The sequence below is a fragment of the Mustela nivalis genome, assembly GCF_964662115.1.
Source record: "Mustela nivalis genome assembly, chromosome: 8".
NCBI lineage: Eukaryota > Metazoa > Chordata > Mammalia > Carnivora > Mustelidae > Mustela > Mustela nivalis.
This window is the reverse complement of record NC_139027.1, coordinates 55,467,153-55,493,068: the sequence shown is the minus strand read 5'-3', so window position 1 is coordinate 55,493,068 and position 25,916 is coordinate 55,467,153. Positions and strand designations below refer to the sequence as shown.

The window sequence follows — 25,916 nt, the reverse complement described above, 5'->3', positions numbered from 1 at the left end:
TGGAGCCATCTTTAATGATTTCAGCTGCAGTACAGCCTGTGAAGAAAAATTACGGCCTGAGGGAAGTTTGGAGGCTCTTCCACACATTCTAATTGTTCCAGTACATGTGCGGGTGGTAGCACCCCCACTTTGAACCTTGTCCTTTACTGAAACTTTCTTGATACCACGATCAACAAAATGTTAAGCTGCTCTTGGACCACAGGCATGCTTTATCTTTCTCTCTAAGTCTCTTCAGAACTGAGCTGTATTAAAGGACTCTCTCCTTGTTTCTTATTTAAGCTTAGCTTTGGGAACTTGGTTATACTGAAGTGAGATTAATGTCTTGAAATGTTGCTCAGATCTCTTAGTTTGAGTCTTGAATATTCACAGATTCTGTGGCCCAGTCACCATAACTCTTCTTCTTCTTCTTCTTCTTCTTTTTTTTTTAAAGATTTTATTTATTTATTTGACAGACACAGATCACAAGCAGGCAGAGAGAGAGGGGGAAGCAGGCTCCCTGCTGAGCAGAGAGCCCGAGATGGGGTTCAATCCCAGGACCCTGGGAATGTGACCTGAGCCAAAGGCAGAGGCTTTAACCCACTGAGCCACCCAGGCACCCCCGTAATTCTTATTCTTGAAGAGACTGAGAAAACACATGTCTGGGTTGGAAGACTAGAGAGAAAAAGGTTTTCCAACATTCTCAAAGGAGTATACAGTATTCGTCAGGGAATCTTTGCCAGTTGTGTGTTTCTGGGCGTGGGTCGTGTCTGTGTAGTTCACTGTTGTGTTACAACACTTAGCATGGGGCCTGGCCCAGGTAGAGATTCAGTGGATACTGGATGAAAGAGCGAATGAGAGAAAATACTTTTGTGACTTTTTCAATGGGACAACTGGGAGCTCTGTTTTCAATGATAGCTAGAAGTGTATACGAGAAAGCTTGTGAAAACTTTATAGAAACTTCCACCCATGTGCTATTTTATTTAATGCTTAAAGTGAGCATGTTCATTAGGGGAGGGAAAAAAAAGACCCAACTACTAGAAATATCTGTTTTGGGATCTCAACTCAGGTTGTTAAAGATGTCTCAACATATGACATTTATTTGCCCAAGTTCAACTCTAGTAAAAAATACTTGCCAAGGTAGGTATAGCCTAAATATCCGATGGCTTATTTAACAAAATAACTTGCCTAGAATAATCAAGAGTTCTCAAAGAACTATTGGTGATGACTAAGGTAGGCTATTAGGACATGAAACACATCATATCCTTTTCCAAATCCTTTGAACCCTTAAAGATATGTTTTTTCATATATTTACAGTTTTTTGGCCTTGCATATTCTTCCCTACTTTGAGCAAAAAACAAACAAACAGACAAACAAGCAAGCAAAAAAACCCAAACCTTCTCCTACCAACCATTTTATTTCTTTTCTTCTCATGCTCTCTTCTTAGGATGTAAAGTGCTTTTCTTTGAATAGAGTAGAAAACGAGAGATTGTTTTTTCAAACTCTCCTGATAAGGTATAATTTTTTAAAAATATTTAAACATTCTGATAGCAGGCAGTGCTGTATTTAACAAATATTAATGCACTCAATATTCATATGAGTTGTATATGACCATTATTCTCATTTTGCAGGGGAAATTGAGGCATAGAGAAGTTAAATAATTTTTCCAAGTTTACGCAGCTAGGAATGAAAGAATTGGGATTCAAACACAGACAGCTTGGCTATGGTTCATAGTCTTATGCATGTAGTATGTACTGTATTATCAAGCTTTTCTGAGATTATTGCTTAGGTCATCTGAGGTCATTGCCTTCAACCCTGGGGTTGAAGCAGAAAAGTTTCATGTTTGAGGATTTATGGATTAGGAGGCTGCAACAACTGTTCAGATTTTCCATTTTTCTTATATTAAAAGTGGTGAGTTTAAAAACCTGTAATTTGTAAAGGATAATCATTTTCTGAATTGGACAGGGAGGTTTTTACTATTTAAGTGGGAATTTTATGAGAATGAATGAATTTACTGGGAGAAATGTGATGTTTTGTATCTGAATTCCAGTTATGTTATTTTTTTCTAATGAAGGTTAACATTTCAAAGGGATACTTGGTGATGAAGACTCAACCTGGAAAGACGATGTTTGCAGGTACCTCCTTCTTTTTTTGCCCTTTCCCTTCACCCATTCCTGTACAAAGTGAAAATGCCAGGAAGAAAAATGAAGAAAGAGATAGTATTAAATCTAGTACAAGTGCTATTTTCATGGGTGTTGGGAAGTTTTAGGTCTCCTATTTTTTATGTTCTCTATAAAGCTTAATTACCATTCTTCAGAGATAGACATACTACAACAGAGCCCCAGATTGCTAGGGAAAGAGGTTTCTTTAACTTCACTTTTTTGTGCTCTCTTCTGCAGCACATATACTAACATTTACTTGTTTTAAGGAGGAGACCATTAGGAAAGAAGAGGGAAAAAGAGTGACAACCTATGAGACCAACATTCAATTGAATGAAATTTTTGGAGTGAAGTAGAGTTTTCTGATTTTATTTTTATTTTTAATCCTTTTTTAAAAAAGGGCATTTATTTATTTATTTATTTGAGAGAGAGAGAGAGAGAGAGAGAGCATGAGTGGGAGGAGCAAAGGGAGAGGGGAAGAGAGAGAGAATATCAAGCAGACTCCATGCTGAGTGTGGAGCCCAACTTGGGGCTTGATTCCATGCCCTGAGATCACCACCTGAGCCCGAACCAAGAGTCAGATGCTTAATCGACTGCATCACCCAGGCGGCCCTTATTTTATTTTTTTATGATGTATCTCGTTTAACTTTCTAATAGAAAAATAGAAAAGAAAAAAAAAAAAAAAGATAAGTGCCCTGAGTTAGTTTCAGCTTCCCTAAGACCAGAACTTAATTTGGCAGCTCTACAAAATGTCCTCCCAAGAAAAATCTACCAATTCTACTGTCAACTAAAATTAGTAGGGAAAGGGAGCATGGTGTGTTGAAGTAGGGTTTTATGTAATTCAATGTGCAGATTGGAATGCTTTGCAAATGAAGGCATCAAAAATTTGAAGCCTTTCAACTCTAGTGGATGGATAAAGTCTTCATCCTTAATATGTAATGAACACACACAAATCATGGGAAATATTTTCTGAATGCTGATTCTTTTACCACATGTTTACAAAGACCGTTTCACAGTTCCAAACCAGTCATTGAAGTTAGTTTTGCTTCTTTCTCTTACCTTGTGAAAATATCCTGTTTGTACGCAAAATACAAATACCAATATCCTTTTGACTTTTGACTGAGAGTTGACAGATATTGCAAACAAGCAGTCAAAACCTGTCCATTAAGATTTTTGGCAATACTGTTTATGTACATATAAACTTCAAGGATATGTGAAGGTGATTAATTAATCCCTCTGTTATGATCTTTATTTTTTTTCCCTTCACTTTTCTTCTTTCAGTGTTCTAAGATTCATTGTTTATGCACCACACCCAGTGCTCCATGCATTAAATGCCCTCCTTAATACCCACTATCAGGCGCACCCAACCCCCACCCCCCTCCCTTCCAAAACCCTGTCTGTGAAATTGATAAGGAATAAAAATGACTAGAACCAACATGATCTCTGACCAAGTTAACTTGATTTCCAATTTGATAATATCTACTGAAGAATCACTTACAAGGGGGAGTCAAAAGCACATGTTAATGATAGTGCTGAGGAGGAGGTGGTCAGGAATGGGGGAGATGGGGGTGGGTGGAGTGGAGAAGCAACACAAAAAGAGACCACAGTGTTCTACCATGCGCTGCTGGTGTTTTCAGATTAAGATGGGGGATTAAGGAATTTTACTCAGCAATTTGAGATGCTTTGTTAGGGACTGAGGAGATTTGAGCTGCTTTGTTCTCAAACCACATGTTAGTGAAAAAGCAAACAGGCACTTAATCCTGACAGACAGCAGAACTTGACATCAATTTGCCCCTTGGGAGGTGACCAGGAGTTCTAGTTGACGGGCTAAAATGGCCAGCCCTTGTTTTCCTGGAGCCTAATGCCAACATTCCATCCTAACCTGTATTTCTCAGCCGAGTGGCCATAACAGAGACGGCTGGACTGACCAAGAGTTTCTAGGTATTAGAGACCCTTACATGTTTTCTAAAAAGTAAAAACAACCTTTTAAATGCAAATAATCTCCACGGTGCCAATATTTAAATAGATTTCAAACAGGTCTAATATTTTGGTCCCTCAGTTTTGAAAATGCTGAGATTCTTTCCTTTTGAAAATAATGGATGGTTTCCTCTAACAATAAAGTCACAAGGCAACATATCAATTTTGAGCCTATACATGATTGTGAAATGAACATCAATTCTTATGTGGATCTTTGAGGGAAGTTCTACTGAATAACCAATTAGATTTTAAGGTCAAGTCCTTCAAAGTCACTGAAGTAGGACAAAAGCAAACAAAATGAAAAGGAAAGAAATTAATGACTTCTTGAATTGGATTTGATACATTAGTAAACTTAAGTGTACACAGTCATCCAGTCTGGCACATACTCTGAGATTGTGGTATAAAGGCTAATTTTGCCATCTTGGGTTTGTGCCACCCTCAATCCATTCACCTAAAATGCACTTTCCGTAGGCTCTAGCTTTACTACACTTTGGCATATGTAGGGAAACCATTTGAAAATAAGAATTGGAGCAGAAAATTTATAAAGCGTGTTTCAAAACAATTTTTATTACATTATAAGATTTTCTGGTTGAATATTCAGCTAATCAATGGCTCCTGTATGCTCCTGTACCCTGGTAGGGTATAAAAATCTGTTATGTCTTAACAATTAAAAAACAAGGTTTGTCACCTGCAAGGTGGTTATAGTTTTGTACGATTTACACATACCACTTTGAGCCAGACTATACCTCTGCTCCCACAGCTCTTGTCTACTGCTCACCCCCATATAAATTCAGGAAAACCTGCTTCTTCATTAACCAACCACTAACTGCTAAACTTACCTCCATGCTAACATTGTAGGTGTATTTTCTCCATTTTAGTATGAATTCAAAAAGTTCTTCTTAAATAATCTTAGAATCATTATTCAAAGAATCTTTCTTTTTGGGTTGATGAGACCCTCTTTATGTTTAAATAGCACCAAACTCATTTTCAAATGACCACGAACACGGGATGATGGAACTGTCTGTAGAAGAAAATTAATATTACTTCAGATGACAAAATCTGGTTGTTTTTGATTTTGAAACTTTAATCTGAAGGAAAAATGTCTTCACATTGGCCAGTGGAAGAAAGCCATAAAGGTGTTTGTATGCTTAGTTGCCAGATCTGAAGAAGAGAGACCATCTCCATGACTTTGTATGTCCTTCGTCATTTATTACAAACACCAATGGGAGAGAAATCCAAAATTTAAAATACTTCAGAGGGACACAGAATCATTCACTTCATTGAAAACAATCTATACTAGCCTTTAGATGGCTTTTGAGTTGTGTTGTGGTTCTCTGTTTGTAGGAAGCTTTGCTGGGCATATTATGAGGTTCGAATGCAGGGAGAGCTAAAATCAGAAACGTGGCATTCGTTCATTTAACTCTGGTACAGTAGAGCAAATTCAGGGTGACTCAAGGGACACAATGTCTTGTAAAACATATGTACTTAATATAAGGGTCATAAAACTTATTAAATTAAAAGCTAGGTTAAAAATAGGAAGAAAATTTATGCTGCTGTCTAAAATAGCAATAATTTCCTTTTGGCCTTTCTCTTTCCAAGTAATATGGATTCTGGTCAGGAGGAAAAAAACAAAAAAGCTAACTTATGAAATCTTCATTTTGTAGGACCAAATGTAAATCTTTTTTAACTCCAGCATGCACCGTAATGGATAAGTGATATGGCTGAAAAGTAGAAGAGCAGGAAGATAAAATGTTAAACCTTGAAAGTGCACTCATGTCTAGGTTTCAAGGTGATCTTGTCCCTGAGCCTGAATGACAAACCCTACTAGTGCTAGCAGGTGTCCAGGAAGAATACTTTAAGGGTTATGAGGACAACTGAAACACTATTTTTTCAGTAGTCGATCTGGCCATGGGACAACAGTGAAGGGGCATGGGACATGAACAGTCTGGGGCTGCTCGGTTGGGGTGCAAAAAACATCCCCCCAAAAAGCCTCCCATCTTTGTTCAAGCAAAGCCTGAGCAGTACAAAATCTATGGAGCCCAGAGAACTTGAAATCAAGATGGACCTTCTACTCACCCCTTACTCTGCAGCTGATGGGCCACACTGGGGTAGAAAATGACACATTGCTCTGACAGACAACTTCAAGGGCTTGGGATCAAGGGTGGCCTCAACTTTTTAAGCACCCATGTCCCCTTTTAATCCACATAGCTAAAATATATTGAGTTCACTCAAATGTTTATCCTCAACATGATAGCCATTTTCCTAGTTGGTGCTCCTCGGTGTAGCACCTTAGGAATTCAAAAGCAACATAAATCTCAATTTCCTTCTGCTGTATTCACATAGGGATTCATTTGGAATTTTATCTTCACACACAAGTCTTAAGGCTGTTGAGAAGGAACCTTGCTTGGTCATGTACCTGTCTGCTCTGAGACCCATTCCTACCCTTTCCCTGCTCTTTCATATTCTTAGGGGCCATAGCCCTGGAAAGTCCATTGCCATCTGCCTCCTACAAAGGTTCTGCCAAGGATGCCTCTGAGTAGAGAGAACGGGAGAGGCTGGGATAGTCCATGCCCTGTCCCTGAGAGCTTTCAAAGTGGTTCTGGCAATAGCTGCATCTCCACTGAGGTCCCAGAACCTGTCCTCTTTCTAGGAATGGCAATGGCGTCCCACTATTGCCGAACCCTTGGCAGGTCTTCATTTGACTTTCAGTTCTTTCACTACCTTCATGACTAGTTTGTTAGCTTAAATCTCCCTGTTGAACTATCTGGTGGTGATTCTAGTTTCCTGACTAGCTCCTGACTAATATACCAACCAACCATTTCATTTAGAGATTATGGGTTCAAAGGGGATTCTGTTTGAAATCTTTGGGGATGTTTCTTTGTCTGTTGAGCAGTGAGTGGGTAGACTGCTGAGTTTCAGTGGTAACTTTGGCAATTGGCAGTCTCACTGGTAGAAGTGAAACAAACATGTTAGAAGACAAAATGAGGAAGTAAGAACCTCCAAGGACCTTTATAAGATGGACATTTTGGGGGTACAAGAAAAGGCACATTGAAGGGGACATGTGGACCTGTTGTTGACCTTGTCTAACTTCCCTGAGCTGGGCAGTATAGAGCATGAACATGGAGACTTCTTGCTGCCCTCTGAAAAACTCTCAAACCTCCATAATACATTTTTCTTTTGCCCTTGAAGTCTTTTTTTTTTTTTTTAATTCTGCAAATATCCTGCCAGTGTAAAAACAGCCCCATTTGAATTAATATGGGCAATACACACTATATACACTCAGTGGTACCACTAACTTCCTTCCATTAATAAAGGATCGCTCAAAATCATAAACCAGGTTCTCTCTCTCTCTTTGTTCTCCCTCTTTCTCTACTTGATCACATTCCTAGCAGAACTAAAGTTGGTTTCCATGATGAACTTCATAGGCTGCTATCTGAAATGAGTTTGCCCAGAGGAGCTCTAAATGCTGGGGGAGAAAAATACCCAAACCCCAACCCAAACAAATTTGCCATTCAAAATACTTTCTTGAAGACTGCCATTTGCAGGGACCTTGGGAATACAGTATTTAAGGATTTTAATTCTATTTCTCTAGTGACAGCTGGGCCTGGACCAAACAGTTCTGCCACTAACGTTGTCATTGGGTGGGATGAGAGGAGCTCAGGAAACCATTCTTTTTGCTTTTAACTTCAGAGCCTTGGGCATCCATTCCCCATTCACGGAACTCACACTGGCCTGAGCTGTATTTTCATCAGGCTCTCAGTAAGGCTTGGGAAAGCTTGAGAATGGAATGCTCATTTTTTTTGAAGTCTTTCTTTTGAACCCACTAATTTTATGAAATTTAAGCACATTGTTCATTGTGTAATTATAGATGAAATATTAGAGAAGTGGACTAATTATACACAATGCACTCAAGCCCAATTAAACTAGCATCTGTGGTGAATGTAAGGGTATTCTCTTTCACTAATAAGAAATACTTTCTGAACAACAGAGAATAAAATCGTTAAATTGGATATGCTGTGGAGATTATAAATATCCTATTAGCATAGAAAATGAGGGTTAACCTTATTTAATCACCGCACGCCAGATCATCAAAAGTCATATTGAACCCCTGTAATGTTCCTGTATCTGTTCTGGAAAATAATAATAAAAAACCCACTATTAATAAACATAGCTCACTCGATGCTATTCTCGTGTACTAAATTAAACTGTTGGAGAAACTCAAGTATTCCCTTAATTGCTTAACAAAATGGCAAAAATACTTTTGTCTGTTCATGATGATATTACGGCTGATTCAGATTTATGCGATCCTAGTAGCCGGAAAGGTGTGTCTCCCTAGCTAGGCAAATTAGCCTACTTCAAAATAAGTAAAATATATAATCCCTTCTAGCGAGTACCACAGGTGACCTTTCGAAAATGTAAATGAAGTGATTGCACACACCAGGGGTGTGTTCAAAATGAAAATGTATGTGCTTGAGACACCGTGCCGCCATTGCCACAGCCATTAATTGGCAGACCATGAACCCAGAAATATTTGTGTTTTAATCTGGGTCACAGAACATTCCATGACTCTTGTTTTTGTGATACATCGTCAGGTCTGGGCAGAGCAAACCGGTGTAGTTCACCAAGAACAAGGAGTTATCCAAATTCAAGTTATCCCTTATTTAAAGTGTTGGCTATGGGCAGTCACAAGAAATCCATGACAGCAGAACCAAAGGCAGCGAGTTTACATTTCACTTGCATGTCTCGTAACTTGCACAGCTGAAAGACAGAAACAAGGAAGGATGCCGCGGGAGCACGTCTCTTTTGGGACAGATTGGAAGAGCTCAAATCAGTCTTCCTTTTCCTCCTTCCTCCTTCCTCTCTTCCTTTTTTTCCCTCCCTCTCTTCTGAAGAGTTCTTGTTTGTACCCCTCCCAAGATTTGAAGGCTGTTTGCCTTTTATTCTTGTGAAAATCTTAAGGAGGCTGAAATATAAACATATTAACAAATATTGAGAAGGACTGTGACTATAACAACTTTATGTTCCTAATTAGGTGCACATATTATTATTTTTTATTTATTTATTTTTTAAAGTAGGTTCCACACCCAGCGTGGAGCCCAGTGAGGGGTCTGAACTCACGACCCTGAGATCAAGACCTGAGCTGATATCAAGAGTCAGACACTGAACTGACTGAGCCACCCAGGTGTCCCCAGGTGCATTTATTAAAAACAAAAATAAAAACAAAAACAGAAACATGTACACTTTTTTTTTTTTTTAAGATTTTATTTATTTAACAGACAGAGATCACAGGTCAGCAGAGAGGCAGGCAGAGAGAGAGGAGGAAGCAGGCTCCCTGCGGAGCAGAGAGCCCGATGTGGGGCTCGATCCCAGGACCCTGGGATCACGACCTGAGCCGAAGGCAGAGGCTTTAACCCACTGAGCCACCCAGGCGCCCAGAAACATGTACACTTTTAAAAAAAAATTTCCAGTGGGGTCCTTCCTCTTACTTTGCCTATGTCTTCTCTTCAAGAAAACAAGTTTGGTCCAAAGTTCCCTGAAGGCTCATATGGAATTTCAAAGAAATGGAGAAGAAACTGGAGGTTTCTGCAGGGGGCAGGACAGCAGCCTTTCCCTGGGACGGGGTGAGGGAGGTGGGGGGGTGTTTGGGTGGCAAGCTGGGTCTACAGAAGGGTCTGCACGGGAAGTGGAAATTTGAAAAAGCACAACAAAGACATAAATACCATGTGATTTGATCTCATATGTTTCAGGCTGCCCATTCAAAGAAAGCCAGGTGTATGTGCAAGAGAAACCATAGGGAACTGTTTTTGCCTCCTCGGGACCAAAGCCTACTAAGCCAAGGACGGAGATCTTCTTTCATTCCAGGGCCATACACCATTCTAGTTTTTCTGCAGGTTTTTTGGCTTTTAAGGCCACTTTCACCCATAATATATAATATATATTACTATATGTATATATGTGTAATCACTTATGGCTCCTTTCTGCTACAGAGACGGCAATGTGAAATGAATACAGTGGTAATAATAACGGCTATTTTTGCCCTTGAGCAAACCAGCAAGTAAGAGTTTCAGCTTTTATTTTTGTTCTCCTTAAACCCAAAGAAAAGGTGCTCTACCTTCAGGGGTAATTTTTACAATTCATTGGAAGTGCTGGGTGAATTCGACAGTCCTGCGCCTACACATTTTAGTGGAGCTGGTGGGTCTGCTATGACAATAGCAATGTAACTGGACCTTCTTCCTCCTTTTCCTTTTTCATTCTCTTCAGGTCCAGCTTGCCTAGCAATTTAGTCAGACCTCAGCGTCATCACATTATGGGTAAACGGTTTGGTTGTGACACGGGATCATTTTGGCTTCAGAAAAGCAGTAGTCAGTGTCTAGAAGGGGAAAAAAAAAAGCTCTTTATCGAGACGATCAAAAGGGACATAAAGGCAAAAACTGACTTTCACTGCAACAGGACTAAGGACCAGGCCTCCAGTGTCCTTATTGTAATTCATTGCTTGTTTCTAGGCCCCATGATAGAATTCTTCCATAACAGACAGAGGACTTTGTGAAATTGTAAATGAGTATGACTTCAAGCACTCTGTGGAAATGTATTCTCCCCCTATAGCCCATACATTATTTCTGCTTAGTTATGGTGCCTCACATTTCCCGTAACTATCAGAGAGAACTTAATTCAACTCACACCACATCACTTTAAAATGGTGCAGCTCTCTTAATCAACCTTGGTATCAGCCACAAATGTGCAGTATGACCTAATTTGAAAATGTCTCAAAGTGCTGACTCAAACTGTTAGTGAATAAAGGCTAGTCATTACCATTATGACACTAATGTGAGGCAAAATAAAATTGAGTTGCATCAGCTAAACATTAGTTTGCAAAAATATTAGTGATTGAAGCCATTTTCTGTTCATATTTTATTTATACGTATATATATGTATATATACATACATATGCATATATTTACTTATTTTTTGTTTTTCTGAAACAGCCTTGCAATGAAATTTTTACGTGCAGAAGAAGGAAGTCACGTTTTCAACACTGACAAAGCCACTAGATTAAAAGTAGATCCTATGTGCATCATGAGCTCCCTTCTCTAAGATGAAGACATATGTTTGCTGAGCCTTTATTAGAATATTTATATATATATAAGCACTAATGCATGAAAATTATCTTTTCCCCTGTACTTTGGTGCCAGATTCTCAGACTTTCAACAGCCCTGGAACTGTTTATTACTTACTGCTTGGCCTCACTCGCAAATTCTCTGACTTTCGTGTTTTGGAATAATAAGGATTGGAATTTATTTCTTTTAGGGATTCTCTTTCCAATTCCTTTACTTGAGCAAGAAAAGTTTTTTGAGATAGAAATACTCTGAATAAATATTGCCATTAATTATTTTTGAGAAAAAGAAAGTAGGGTAGAGGACTGGAAATTATTTAGCCTCACTCCTATTCTCACTACTTTAAGGAATGTCCCATACATTATTTTTTTCTTACACAGTTTAGATGGTTTTCAAGAAAAACCATAATAATAATACTTACACATCCCGAGCTGGTATTGGTTTCAATCTGCAAACTGATCATTCATAGTTGAAAATAGATCGGCGTGAATCTTTCCTAAGCTGGAGCAACTGTCTCATTGGTCAACCAGAAATTCTGCTTTGCGTCCCAGTTTGGGTCTTCTGAATTCTGAAAATTCTGAACATAAAAGCTTCTGATTTTATTTATTTCACAGTGAGAAGAAGCCAAGCACACAAATACAAAGGAGATGGGTTATTCTTGAAAACTTTTCAAGGACAAGGAGTTTTGGTTATCAAGAAATTATTTAACCTGATAGAGTGGCAAAATATATACATGCTTTGTAATATATCATTACAAGCAATCGGTAGAAAGTACAGCTAAATTAAAATGCTGACAAGCTTGGTTCATTCCCTTCTCAGGAAAACACATAAAACCTTAGAGCAGGATGTGTAGAAATTTGCTACTATGTGATGACTTTAGTATTTTAGTCCGTTTTACATTATGTCAAATGCAGTTTGGGCTATTTTTATGACCTGTGTTTTATTTCCAAATTAAGATAATCCAGATCTCAAAAAAGTAAGTTTGAAGAATTTCAAAGCGGACTTGCCAAAATGAGCCTTCAGCAGCATGGGAGCACACACACAAACACAGGCACACTTTCAATTTACCTAAAAAAAGAGGATCACCTCTTTTCAGCTAAAATACCTTTGTTCTTACTTTCAGGTTCCAGGGGAAAAAGGTGTGTGGGTGTGATTGCTGTAAATGGATTGCCAGTCTCTTAACAGTCCATCATTCTTAAATGATAGACGCGTAGCAGCACCCTCTGAGAAAAATCTTTCCCGTGGATTTGACTTTGTCCATGCCAGGACAAATTGCGTGCAAAGTTGGAATAATTCTGAGATGTAAGACACCTCCATGACTGTCCTTGGAAGACTGAGGAGCTGACATTCCTCTTTGGAAGATGAGGGGAGAACGGCCCCCCTGCCCTCTTAATTGATGATTTACTGTGCTATCCCCTGGGGCCACAACCGATGATCTGTAAGCTTGTTGAATTTTGAAGCAAATACTAAATATAATCAATATATAAAAATAAAAAAAAAGGAAGAAAAAAAATGCAATGAAAATTTATGACCTTAACATTCCTTCAGGGTCAAGCAATTTATCAAATTCTCTCACTTTCTGGTTTCAATTACACAGCCATTGTGGAAGGAACTTATTTTAGCAGGTTCATTTGCCTCAGTGGGGAATACAGGACTTTGGCCTAATGCTTCACCTTTAGTGCAGGCCATTTGAGCCTTAGAACAAATACCAATCATCACTCTTTGGGAAAAAAGAATCTGCATCGGCGTGGCCTATTGGAATGGGGTTTCTGTCAAGGTAAACGGTTGTCGGCAATGACTGTGGTAGAGTGGCGATAAATCCCATTTTATTGCTGAAAAATTCCAGCTTCTCTCCATGCCTGACAGCTCCCCACATTCTCATACCCATTTGGGCAATTTCTGCGCTATGTCCATCTGGTTCTCATTACCTCTCAACCTGCCTGCGTCTGATCCAGAAAAAGTGCAGGTCAGATACAGGGGGAAAGAACCGAGGTGATGGACAAAACAGAAAGCGGAGCGTGGGGGGGTGGCCCTCGGGGGTCAGGGTAGAGGTGAGGAGCAAACAGGGAAGGGGGATCCCAGCTCATGTTTGGACCGGTTGTTGGAAGGGCCAGTTAGAGATGTTACCGAATGATAAGGACAGAACCCCAGCCAGGAAGCCAGAGGAACCTATGTCTTTAGATTCAGGTCTTTAAAAGGCACCTGCTTTACGGTGGAGGTGAAAGAGACAATGTGGTGGGTGGAGGGGGTTAATGAAGAGAAGCAGAGAAGGGACAGTCCATCCCTTTCCCTCTATTACAGGCACTATAGCAGGGAGTGGAAGACCTAGTCCAGAAGAGAAACAAGCATCAAGCAGCAAGGACCTTGGAGAGTCATGTGTACAGTCGATGTACTTCCACATATGGGGGTAAAACTCTGCTAGAGATTCTGTTTTGGTTCAAGAATATAATCTTTGGAAGAAGAAAACTCTAGGGCTTTCAACAGAGTTGTCTCTATTCATTTTTCTGAGAAAATTAATATTTAAAGTGAACGTGTCCTAATCAGTGCCTTTAGGATGAGCTCATTCATGAAATGAAATGACAGGACCAACGCTGAGTCACCTGGGTCTTCCTAACTCTACACATGATCACTTTCAGAACTGCTGTGCATTTATACTATCCGAAAGTTGGCCTTGTTCTCTGAAGCTGAAATCCTTTTGATCATAATTGCTCCTGACTTAAAATTACCTAGAGTCACCATTAGAGGCCTTCTGGGGACAAAAAAGAAATAAATATGGTAAATATCTGACAATAGGTCTTAACGATAAGCCCCCTTAAAGATTAAGCGGTATTAGACTAGGAAAAATCTATATATCTATAGATGTTTAATATAAAATTTGCTTGTTATTATTGTGCTGGGATAATTATAATTAATACTGAAATAAAATTTGTGGGAAGTATATTGAAGTATAAATGATGAAGATCCGGAAGCTTTTTCATACAGGAGAAATAGAATCAGCTGAATGGTGAGATGACAGGTAGTTTATTTTCCCACCTTCCCAAAGATGGTAAATTCCACACGCAAATGTCTTAAAACCAGGTAGTCGGTGTGTTCTGAAACACGTCAGGAAGCTATGGCACTGCTGTGATTTGCAGACGGTCTACTTTGCTCGGTGTGTTGGGACAGACAGTATCTCCTAGCACCTTCTGCAACCTGGGGATGTGGGGTGCCTGTCAGGTCCTCGAAGTTCACTTTTTTTCCTTATAATTAAAAAAAAATTTATTTATAAACATATAATGTATTATTAGCCCCAGGGGTACAGGTCTGTGAATCGGCAGGGTTACACACTTCACAGCACTCACCATAGCACATACCTTCCCCAGTGTCCATATGAGGTTCACTTTTTTGACAGTGAGACCCCTAAAGGCTGCCACGAACGTCTCAGTTTTAGTCGTTGAGTTCTACTGTTGAAATTGGATTAAATTTTAGTTGCCAAGCTGGACCCTGTAGACAAGATACACTGGCTTCCAAAATTTGAGATTTAATTTCTAAAATTTTAAGCCGCGTGTGCTCCAAAGAAAGTCTACAAAATGTTCCTGGAGTTGTAAGGGAGCCCCGCATGGGACGTTCAAATGGAGAACGAGACCGTTGGGATTTTAAATTAAAGTAAATAGATAATTTGGACTGAGGTAATAACAGGTGATCAAAAATAGAAGTTTGTTATTTGGTAGTTTTAAAATGAATACCTTTAGTCAACAAATACAGTTCTAAAACAGACACTTTTACATGTACATATGAGAAGGCATAAGCCTTTGGCTAGTACCACGTACCCATTAAAATGGCTATAGCAAACGGCATCTCTAATTTGGAAAGTAATTTCAGATTCTTAGTCCAAAAGAATCTCTCTTGCTTGAACTTTAGTTTTCTGGGCTGTACATGTATCAGCGATGTGATCATTGGAAGTCTAAGGGATATTTGTTTCTCTTAGTAGCATAGCAGAAAATTAATGGCATGGGGGAGGGGGAAGTGACAACTTAACTTGATGCTTGATAGCTGTTTACTTATAAATGTGTGTCCAGATTTCAGTGTCCTGTAAAAGAAGGGGAAAATAAAGAAACCAAAGCATTCATAGGGCTTTTACGCAACTTAGGACACATGGAAGAAAGTGCTTAGAAGGCTAGTGAAATATTTACTAAACAAATCATTTACATTAAACTTTTATATACGCGAAACCCAGAGCACCTACAAAAAGAGAACCAACTTGAGCTATAAGAAATATTTCAGCATCAAAATGGTTAATAGTATTATAGCTTCAAAAGAGCCTATTGGCTCACCCTCAAGGATGCCCTGCAGTTGTTGTGAAAGTCATCAGATGAAGCTAGCCTTCTCAGCTAGCCTTAGATTTGTCTGCTAACAGTAAAAATACTATAATAAATCGGTAACATATGTTGCCAGGCAAGGAAAAGTGATATAAATAAAGAGACCAGGAGACCCAAACCAAGTACAATGTGAAAAGAATTTAACTTTCAATCTATTCGTTGGCTAATTATCATTTGAAAAGTAATTTGAAAGTGTTACAGTTATTTGCTTATATTCTTCCTCATTTCTCTTTTTTTCTCTTCAGATTGCATTCTTACCCAAATACTCTTCGTGATTGCCTGCTTTGCGGCTTTGGGGTAAGTCCCAGTTTTCCACAACCTTAAGAAAAAAAAAATGCATAACATAAAAGATGCCAAAAAGACTTATGGGTCCTGATGTGCGGGTTTTGTGAAATATACATGGGTTTGTTGTGGGGGAGGGAATGGGAAGCAATGTTGGTAATGAAATAAAGAGAAGGGGTTTGTTTCTGCAAGGATCAGGAGTGTTTGAAAGTGTGCATTGCAAACGAGGCTCCCTTCAGGAAAGCCACCTCTGGAATGGAAATGACAAAGCTTGGAACACACACAATCAATTATTTTCACTAGCATTTAAAATATAGAAAACAAAATCTGCTTTGGGAATTGACTGAATATTTTATTTAGCTTTTTTATTGAGACATCCTTTGAAAAATGGCATAATATAAATAGTTTTACAAAGCAACAATATAATCAATCTCTAAACTAGAATATAAATCAAGGATTTCATTAACTGCTAGTAGCCAGTTTAAATTGTAGTCTTGTCCATAATGTCTATCTATCTATGTATGTCCAAGTTATATTAAAAACCTTTAAATGGCTTTGTAATATCAGCTACATCTAGCTATTATAATAATTAATGGTACTGTTTTATAAATCAATACATGTATTCTTGATAAATTCATATCCAGTTAATGGTGTAATTTAAATAAAAAATTAATGTAATAAAGGACATACAGAAACAGGCAGGAAATCTTTAAAGGTTAAGAGACAAATTTGTCTAAATTCATTTTTAAACTGTTTTGAAAAAGTTTATACTTAAAATCAGCTGCGATTTACCTTGTTTCTGCAAAACCAATCTTGCCATCTCTATTGGTACCCAGGAATGAACCTGTAAGGCATTTTCTTTTTTAACTGTTAAGTTTTAATTACATACTTAAGATACTATGAGATATTTTACTATCGTTACACTCTTTGACAATTATTGAATATTCTTTAGAAAAATAGAACAAAACTAAAAATCTCAAACCAGTAACTTATTTTTAATACATGAATGAAATGTAAATGCTTTATGTATATATTTTTATATCTATAAATGAACTGTTCTGAGCATCTCCAAAGCCATATACAAATTTTATTTAAAGTGAAAAAGGACGATTAGTTCAATAAATTTGCATGCGCAAGAGCCTAGCATTTTTACTGCTTTCACTGAATGAACATCCTAGGAATTTGAGAAAGAAAAGAAAAATGCATTGAAGACTCTGAAATGTATTTTAACGCTGCACACGGGTGGAGAAACGCACTACAAAGAGAAGCGTGTATCATTGCTCTGATTTAAAAAACACATACCAAAGGCATAATACGGAGTAACAAGATCTAGAAAAACAACTGGATGTTGTATGTTATCAAACAGGATCTTAAATCATTCCAAATAAAATTTCGCTTGGTTTAGAGAGTAAGCATTTTGCACAAAATATCTTTCAGAATTATGCAGACCAGTCTGCCCTGCCATTCTCTGTGACATGGTGCAGAAATGTTACTTTAATCCACTGAGCTTTTTCTGACATTTTTCTTAACATTGCTGAGCCTTATTTAGAGCAGCAAAGGAGATGTGTGCAGTTTCCTTTGACACTGATGGGTGTTTCAAAATGTTACGAGAGAGAGAGAGAGAGAAGAGAAGATTTGCTGCCAGTCACTTTATCAATACAGCTAGAGGAGCAATTACTATTTGTTAAAAGTTTACATTTCAAATGAAGCTAAATTTTAAAGAATACTCATCCTTTTAAAAGCTTGCTGTTTGGAAACGGGGGAAGAGAATGCACGTTACTGATCACTTATTAAAGTGCACTCAAGTACTGGAACCATTTAAAATGTATTGTGTTTTTAGACGAAACCTACAGCAAAACCACTCCTAAGAGGCTTAATTTAGGTTTTATAGGAGGAACATAAAAAAGACCAGGTTACAGCAACACGCTGAAATATGGGGTACATTTTAAATATCTTCATTTAAAAACGTATGTTTATTTTCCCTCCTGGGATCACTAACGTGTGTCTTGACAGAGAAAGCAAGGACATGCTACATTCTTAAAAATTATCTGTTAAAGGGATCACATTCCAAGACAGGTTTGAGCATTTTTATTACTACCGATAACCTCTTAATTATGTCACTGCCTTCCACTTGTTAATCAGGGACATTCAACATGGTTAACCAGTGAATGGTTGCCTTTAGATGACTACATTATTATTAAGAATTAAAAACTCATTTTATTCCCATCATCATGTTATTGCATCTATGATTTTAGCACTGCTGAAAACTGACTTACCTGCTTTAAATACAGAACACCTAAGAAAAGGTCTAGATGCCCCTAACAATGTGGTTAATTACTTCTTGGTGCAGCTCATGGGACGATTAAGGGAGAGATAATTTTACTTTTGCTGTCTCACCCCACCCCCACCCCACTGCCTCCCCCACTCCCCCACCTCTCCCACAATTCCTATTTGAACCAATTTTAGGTTTCTTCTGTAGCCACCAGCGTCTGAGATACTCAGAGACTTTTTCAGAGAGCAAGGTGTAAGTGGAGTAAATAAAATTATGTCTCACTGCTGCTTTATCAACCCTCCTAGGTAGTTTTCCTGCCAGCCAACCTGTGCCGTTAAGACCCAGAAAATTATGCAATAGTGACTTCTTTGAGGTCCTTTAATCAGATGATGGCCAGTGTTAGGAGGGAAGGGCCCAAGGCGATGTTGCTGGCACTTAACGCTGGGCTTGGTCATTACTTGTCTGGTAGAGAGACCAATAAACAGATGATTACTATACTATAAGGAGCCAATATTTTACATTTATCCTAGTTATTTCTTTGCTTTTCTTTTCCACGTCTTATAACGGCAAGTATTTGTCAAGAAGATCTATGAGGAATAACCTCACAGGCCCCTTAAAAATAAGAATTTTCCTAGCGTGCAATGATGCCTTTTGTGGAATGGTGAGAATGATTTTGGTTTTTATAAGAGCAAAGGTTTGATGACTTTAAAGTCGTTTTCTTTCAGAGTGGACAGTCCCAGACACGCCCCACCCCCATCCCCTTCTCTGTCCACGACAGGTTCACAGGCTGCAACCAAGGGGTTTTAAAATGCAAATATTTATATTGGATCTCTGGCAAGAACAGAGTCATTTTGCTTCCTCTGTTAGCCTGTGATAATTGATGCTTCATACCTGGAACTACGTTTCATTTATCTCTTTACACATGAAGATATTGCATAAATAAGAGATAATTTATGGAAAGGAAACAGCCATTTGAAATAATAATCCTAAATTTGACTGTATGATCTTGAAAGACTTTCAGAGTCAAAGATGCAGATTTCTGGTTTTAAAGAAAACTTGGTCGCAACTGGGAAATTTGTGCCTTTTTGAACATTTACTGAATTTGAATGCCTGCATGGATCCAAAAAAAAAAAAAAAGAGGGCTAAAAGGAAGGCAGGAGAGAAAAGGTGTGAATTTTACATGTGCTTTAAACGACTGCATTCAACCACACGTTCGGACTTCTCGTTACAGTCTTATCGACTTTTTACCCGAAAATCATCCTTAGACAGCTAAGGCAAATTGCAAAATAGCGAGTCTTCTCAAGTGCCTTTCCTTCCCTGGGATCCTCATCTTAGAATGAACAGAGGTACGCCCGGAACTGGACCCTGATTTCACAACCTCCTACAAAGCCAGGCGATTCTCGAGCCAAACAAACAAAGGGGGTGTAAGCGGTTTCATTTATTTTGATAATCCTCCTCTTGCACCAGGCCATCTTGCTGTCTTTGTCAAAGTGAATGACAACAATTTGGCTAACTCTCTCTGAGCTGCACTCAACAGTGACAGGCAAATTATCAGAGGCCCTGCACTTCTTATTATCAGAGGAGAAGCCATCAGGGGGACGCATGGAGGATCCCTCTCCCTTGTCACTATTTGTCAGTGGGACAAGGGCCACTGCTATGGGTAGCTGACAGGTAATTTCAACAATAACAATTACTCCTATTACTGGTGTCATAAACAATTCGCCCAAGGCATGACAATAGCAAAGCTTTATAATTCAATGCCATATAAATAAATGCCAGCAGGTAACAAGTAATTTAGCTCCAATCAAGCTTTCACCCCGGCATTAATATTGTTATTGCAAGAAAATGGAAAATTGAAAAAATTCAATATGTTAATGAATTAAGAGAGGTTCAGGGGCTAGACAGAGGGGTTGAAAAAGGGAAACCAAAATTATTATGGTGTCATATTTGGTGCCATCCTAAGGGCCAAAGAGCAGCATAATTACTTTAAGATAAGAAAGGGAACCAGGAAGGCTGTTGCCTAAGACCTGGGAAAAATGTGACAGGGCCTTTCAGAATCCCCTCTCTCCAATTTCCGAAGAATATAAGTAGAAATACGAGAATGTGTGTATAATGTAGCATTTCACTGGCTTTTTTTTCTTCCCCACCTGAAATATTTCACATGAAACAGAGGCGTGAGTATCAAAGGAACATTTCCGTCTGTTGAAGAAAATCACATCAGCACCTGCTTCCTTTGCATTAAGTCTTGTAATGAAACTATTTTAGTGAGCCTATTCTTGTCTGTGGCGAAGGTAATGCTGGAAATCCCTCTTTGCTCTCCAGCTGTCCACCTTTTGGGAGAGGACTGACTTGAGGACACAGTCCAATCTCCTTCCATCAAACTTCCTGATCAAACGAATTTGCAATTTCAGTATTTGTCCGGCAAGACAATGTGCCATCATGGTGACAGCAGTAAAAGAATTTGAAAATCTCTAATTAGGAGAGCTGCAGAGCAATTAACGCATGTCAAATTTTACTTCATCAAGTGCCACTCTAATTTTCCTCTAAAAATTAATGGATTTTTTTTTTTTTCTTTCGGTATGTGTGTGTGTCCCCTTAAGGCAATGTTGATTCAAATCTGCTCAAGATGCAGTGTTGCACAGCTAAGCATCTTCTTGATTACAACCCGCCACACTTGTAACTGCGCTCATTCTCACTGCCACGGATACTTTGTCAACAGTCAAATTACACCACGCTGATAACAATGCATAATGGTGTTCCTCCTCCCAGGCCCCTGGCAGGAGACGGGGCTCATAGAAATGTGATGTTTTCTTCTCAACTGTTTCTAAAGGAAGTTTGTATGACCAGGTCACTAGTCAGGCGTTACATTTTTGAAATTAATTTGTTAATTGCAAGAGAAGGAATGCAATGATACAAGATGGAAATATCTCATTGAAAAAAAAATCAGAGGAAGGATGAGGAATTGAGAATATCTATGGCCAAAGTTTTGCTTAAACACTTCGTTCGGAGACATTTTCAAGAACACTAGTCTTGGTAAAATACCAGGGTTTCTTTCTTTCTTTCTTTCCTTTTTTTTTTTTTCTTTACTTGTGAGCTATAAACATTGGAAGCCACTCTCGAACAGACAGTATTTAGATTGTGAGAGAAGTTTGTTTAACTGCCGTATTTGCCAGAATCCTCAAAACATCACAGGACACAGAAGATAAATGACTTTTTTTTTTTTTTTAAGGTCAGGACTGTATCTTCCAGATAAATGTTGATTCATTTTAACTGTTGTTTTATCCCACTTGCTTGTTGCAGATTCATGTGCCTGAGTCATCAGCCATGGGAGGATTATTTCCCACTGAAAAAAAATGAGAGAAAAACACAGTGATGAGATGATTTTACATTCAGTCTTTTTAGAGTTTATTCAGATTTTATATTTTGAAGACATGATGGGATCCCCAAAAAAATTAAATAAAATGCTGAACGGATCTCTTTGCAGATTCCTCAGGGAGTAGAGAACATTCATGTGGATTGACATCCTAATTTTCTCATCCTGTCAGTATATTTTTGATTATCTATTTCTTTAATCATATTGATTTAGTTAAAAAAATCTAAATTCATGGAGTATACGCTTCATTTTTTCTTAAATTCACAGGTTGAATCTGGCTTTTTCATTTATCGACAACTAACTCAAAAATCTTAAATTGGATATTTTGAGGTTTGTATTTCCAAATATCCAAAAACTCTTCCTTTTCTTATGGCCCCTCCCCAGAATGTTCTGAAGTGGTCTATTTCAAACAAAAGAAGGTGACATCCCTCTCTCAACTAGCAAATGTTGGACTCTCTAAACCGACTGGGGGCAAACTGGAAGTTTTGCAGTTCGATTCACACAAACTGAATTATGTTCATTATTCCCAAACATGCTTCCTTGAACTTCGCAGATATAACAATACTGAGTTCAGAGTTTCCTGTGGCTTGTTTACAAATAAAGGTATCTCGATAAAAACCAAGCTCTGTGTTATTTTTTTGAGAAACGAAAACATGGAATGAGCTCATATTAAAGCCTTACAAAGGATTGTAAAGGGAAATTTAAAAGGAGGAAACTTGATTATATAATGCAATCCAGCAGTAATCAATTTTACCTTCAATATCTTGCTTTTGTTTTCAAAATGCTAAATAAACAATACATAATGCATCCCTCATCAGCCAAACCATGGAGGCTCTGTGCTCAAATAACAGGAAACATATTCAATTTTCCTAACAGAAGACAGTTCATTAAGCTGTGCCACATCAAATAAAACTTTAATTTCTCCAGCATCAGAGTCGCAATGAAAGCAATTGAAGAAGATGAGCCATATGGTACTTCTATCAGCAAACACATATTGCTCATTCCCCCAAAGTTTTCTAATTCTGCTCCCCAGACCTGTGTAATATAGATAATGTGCTCCGAGAGCAGCAACCATGAGCTATCTAGTGTACACTTCTAATACTGTATTTAATGGGAAATAATGAATCATAAAAGCCTGGAGAAGACGGCTTTTGCTAACCTAAATCTCAGCTGTAATTTCATTGTTCTGCGCCTAAGATGCTGTTCGCCCTTTCCAAACAACAGCAGTGGAACATAATTATGCTGCTTCAAACCTGGGCTTTGAAAAAGCATCCCTAATATAACCAAGTTTCTGTTAACTCCTGAAATCCTGAATTTAATGATGCACTGACTCAGACGTGGAAATAACCGAGCATGTGTCATTTTAAAACCCAAACAGGCGTTTTCTCCTTCTTCTCTCTGGCCAGACTGCTCCATGCGTTTATGTTCCCTCCTCCACCCCCTTCTCCAACCCCCAGCCCGTGCAACAGGAGTGGCATGATTAAAAATGAGGAGATTTTCTTGTTATTAGCAAATTTGACATTTGCCTGATGAAATGCACATAAAATGTGAAAGCTACACAGTACTCAGAAGAAATGTCTCCACTCCAGTGCAAGCCACCGAGATGAAATAATTTAGGCAAAGGCAATGTAAAGATCATCGTACGTCTCTGCTGCAGAATGCTAGGATTGTATTATAAATGAAAGAACCAAATCTTGCCAAGCTTTGAGAGCAATAGTATTTTGACACGTGGGACGTGTATAGTGTTTCTTCTCTCACCTCGAGTGCTTTGATTATTAACCTAAACATCAGACGTATGTCCAAATGCGGCAGTTCCCGTGTCCTGGGTCCAGGCTGTCTCTGGCAAGATCTTGGGGCTGGGGTGCCTAATTCCTTTCTAGAGAAAAAAATGTTCCTTTTTGCCCTAAATAGGTTGATGATTTTAGCTCTTCCATTTTTTGAAAGCTCATCAAATCAATATTTTACCAACACAACGCTAATTTAAAACGCTATCAAATAACACCGCAGATACATATTGAAAACATATTTTAATGGTTTTGTTTGTTTTGGCATCATATGAACCAAGGGCGATTAAATTAAAAAGAGACTTTTAAAAGTTAGCGATTGCTTTTTTAAAGCTTATTAAAATCAGCATGTTACATGCCTGTCTCTGAATTAGCTCTACACACTTGATTGCCATCATTAAAACTAGTTGTTTGGGTGCTGCTCTGTGATGGTTCAAACCCTTCCTCAAAGCCGAGTCTTACCAGTTATTAACTTGAAATCTCTTTCCATTGAAATTAAAAAAAAAAAAAAAATCATTCCAGCCAGTGGAAGAAACAAGTCCCCAGAAAGTGAAATGGCACAGTGAGATGGCAACATAAACCCCGAAAAGACCAACAGGTAAAATAACTACAACAACATCTTAAAACACACTCAGGAAAAAAAAAAAAAAAAAAAAATCACAACAACAACACAGAAGCAGTCCATTGATTATATTTCATGAATGCCTTAAAACAAATGTTTAAACAGTTTTCTGAAACAGCGCAGAAAACCTCTGCATGCTCCACTGGCTCGCAATGACAATGGTCTATTGCAATGTAAAACACGCTGGAGGATAAAAAGGTGCTTTTTGTTACCATTTTATCAAAGCTGTTCATCTTCGAGCTGCAGGCAGCATTTTGCTGGAATTGCAGATATTTCTCTGTCCAGGCTCCTTTGTTTGTGCATCTCATTTGCATATATTTATCTCCAGCTGAGGGTGCTTTCTGCTCATTAAGGCCTCCCTTCCCATTATTTCATAAGCCAGCTGCTAAGAGGGATTTCACCTGTGGTGACTGAGAAAAGAGGGGTGCAAAACTAAATTCTTCATAAAAAGGAAATCTTCTGAGTCTCTTCCCCTATAAATGGGCACCATTTGTGTTAAACAGCCTCTTGTCATGATAGATGCCTCCCGAGGTCAGGGGTTAAAGTTGATTTGAAGGTCAGCAGTAAAACAACAGACAAACCAGACGCCAAACTGGTTCCTTAGCTGTCGGTGGGAGCTGTGGTACAAACAGGTCTTGAACCTTTTTCAACCTCTAATAAAACAGGGGATGAATCTGAAGTGGATCAACCAGGCCCCTGAGGCAGCGGCACAGAAAAACACAAATAATATCAATATCAGGCAGCCACAGGAAACAATGGGGCATTTCTCCATACGACATGCATGCTGCTATTGTTTCAAGGGCTGGGGAATTAATTCCACTTATTTATTTAAGGCGTGTCAACTCACTGCCTAAACCTGTTTCAGTGTCAAGATGAATAAAACTTTTATGGCTCATAAAATAGAGCCATTCATCTCAATGTTCTTTGTGGTGCGTGTTTTTTTTTTTTTTTTTCTTCCCCTGGCATACTGAGCTAGGTCTCTGCTCCTAAATGATTACGTCTGAACCCACTGTTGCTGGGATCCACACCATATTGGAAGAAAAAAATGATTTCACCGGCAAGTAGACCTCAACAGAAATGACAAGGAAAGCATTTTGGCTATGATGCAATTGTCTCCAAGTTCCTCCTAAATACTCCTCGTGCGCTTGCATCCGCTTTGAGCGTGCGTTATTTACAAAGCACAAGTTTCATTATTTTAGAGGAGAGAAAAGTTCAAACATAAGAGCAATAAAAAAATTAGTTTCCCAGGCTAGTACAGATTTCATTTTACTGCAGAAATGCAACGTTGGAAGGGTAGACCTTCCAGTCACCACCCTCCCCCTAAATTTTCACTGTTACATAGTCAGCTTGTACCCAAGTAATAATCCAATGCCTTCTTTAGCTCCAAAGCTTTGACTTTTATGTGTAATTTTCTACATAAAATTCCAAACCTAAATGGAAAGGAAAATGCATGCAAGTGCATTTTGTATTTTAAGTTTTTTCAAAGTTCAGTTGTAGAATTAACTTTACTTTTGATATCAGACTCATGAGTTGAATAATCATATACATTAGTATCACACAAGTTAACAAACACGTTAACATTTATGAAATGCCACACACAGTGTTAAACACACACCCATTTTCTCATGTAGTTATTGGTAATAATTCAATCCAACTCACAGAAACCTAAGCAGAATGGGCTATGATAATAACCCTCTTCCTTACTCAGAACACATCTTAGCTAGAACACAAAATTCCAATCAAACAATCTCATCATCCCTGCAGATGCTTTCATAGGTAACATCACGGGAATATGATTGCTCTACATGAAAAGGAGCAGAAAAGACACAATTTGATGGTATTTCACAAATTCTCCAATCACAGCTTGACCCGTGAATGGGATAGTCTTTTGCTCTATTGCATGTAAATGGATTTGTGGATGAACCCCTTATGATGCTGCCCCAGCCACTTTGCTTCTGGGACCTCCCGTGAATATGGTACTTATGATACCACATTATTTCT

At 38.5% G+C, this 25,916-nt stretch overlaps 2 long non-coding RNA genes across 5 annotated transcripts; one reads left to right on the top strand and one right to left on the bottom strand.

The window, feature by feature from the left end:
- Positions 1-10,168: 10,168 nt before the first annotated feature.
- On the bottom strand, positions 10,169-24,546 carry LOC309872483. 3 transcript variants are annotated; one of them, XR_014315891.1, is made up of 7 exons: positions 24,128-24,546; positions 16,657-21,479; positions 15,841-15,901; positions 15,235-15,293; positions 14,578-14,700; positions 11,646-11,801; positions 10,169-10,482 (listed from the first exon to the last, which is right to left on the bottom strand). It is a non-coding gene; the product is annotated as an uncharacterized lncRNA (long non-coding RNA). The 3 variants fall into 3 exon arrangements; XR_014315892.1 differs by having other exon boundaries at positions 14,578-15,293; positions 16,657-16,708; positions 18,463-21,479; XR_014315890.1 differs by having other exon boundaries at positions 14,578-15,293.
- LOC309872486 lies at positions 15,360-22,131 on the top strand. 2 transcript variants are annotated; one of them, XR_014315897.1, is made up of 2 exons: positions 15,360-15,379; positions 15,828-22,131. It is a non-coding gene; the product is annotated as an uncharacterized lncRNA (long non-coding RNA). The 2 variants fall into 2 exon arrangements; XR_014315898.1 differs by lacking the exon at positions 15,360-15,379 and adding an exon at positions 15,547-15,704.
- Positions 24,547-25,916: the final 1,370 nt, after the last annotated feature.